Here is a 1,116-nt window from a genome sequence, read left to right as displayed (position 1 = left end):
GGGTGGGGCGGAGGGTCCGGTCCAGGTTCCTCTTGGGGCTGGAGCGGGTGGAGCTGTCCAGGACCCGTCCGTCTCTCAGCCACGCAGCATCCACATCCCTGGGGTAGAAGCCCCCCACGTCGCACAGGAGGGAGGTCTCTGTGCTACCCACCGCCTGCTGCTTTTGGATGGAGATGGTCGGGGACGCTGGGAAGAAGAGTGACAAAGTGCATGTGCTGCGCCTGCCTCCTGCACCACAGCCCAGGGGTGTTTCCTCCTGTGCTCGGGCAGCTCTCCCGCGGCGCTCGTGGCCTGCGCTCTCAGCCTGCCACAGCCTGGTTGCAGACCCTGGACCAGCTCCTTTCCACGCATTTCCCACATGGCAGGCAGCATCATGGTGCACGTGCCCATCGTGTCAAACCGGAGTTTGGGGACTCCCGGCCCTGCGTGTATCTGTGCCCAGACCATCCCCACGCAGGAGCCCCCGGTCCTCACCGAGCACATGGAGGGTGGTGTTCCCCTGCTGCTGCTGGGCACCGTAGCGCACGTCGCACTTGTACAGCCCCTCGTCCGACACGGCCACCTCAGCCAGCGACAGGGAGGCATTTCCGCTCTGCAGGTCCGTGTCCAACAGGCTCCCTCCGAGTTGGGTCTGGCCTTTGTTGAACCATGCGACCCTCTCGTGCCAGTAGTACCACGTCACCTGCAGGGAGCCCAGGGCCACGGGCCCCCCGATGTCGAAGTGGCACGGCAGCACGGCCCTGGAGCCCAGCAGGGCCCGGGAGGAGGGTGCTGTGAACACCTGCAGCTGGAAGCCTGCACGGGGGAGGAAAGAGCTGTGGGCTGCGCTGGGCAGGGGGCAGACGGGGACCTGGTGCCCCCGGGGCGATGCCGGGGCAGCTGCAACAGGTGCTTGTTGCACTCTGGGCCCTTGTTCTGCGAGCTACCTGAGACCCCCGACCTGCCCCCTTTTGGGACCCGTCATGGACCCGTGCAGGCACGTTGGGCTGTCGGGTGTCTCTATTGTGGCACGTTCTCAAGGCGGTGCCTGGCTGGCCGCACCCAGGGGCCCAGATGGGCACGGCCAGCCCAGCCCTGAGAGCGATGACCCCAGTAAGCACACGGCGGGCACTGACC

Source organism: Alligator sinensis, unplaced genomic scaffold (genome assembly GCF_000455745.1).
Source record: "Alligator sinensis unplaced genomic scaffold, ASM45574v1 scaffold2113_1, whole genome shotgun sequence".
NCBI classification, from domain to species: domain Eukaryota; kingdom Metazoa; phylum Chordata; order Crocodylia; family Alligatoridae; genus Alligator; species Alligator sinensis.
Note: the sequence above shows the minus strand (reverse complement) of the source record.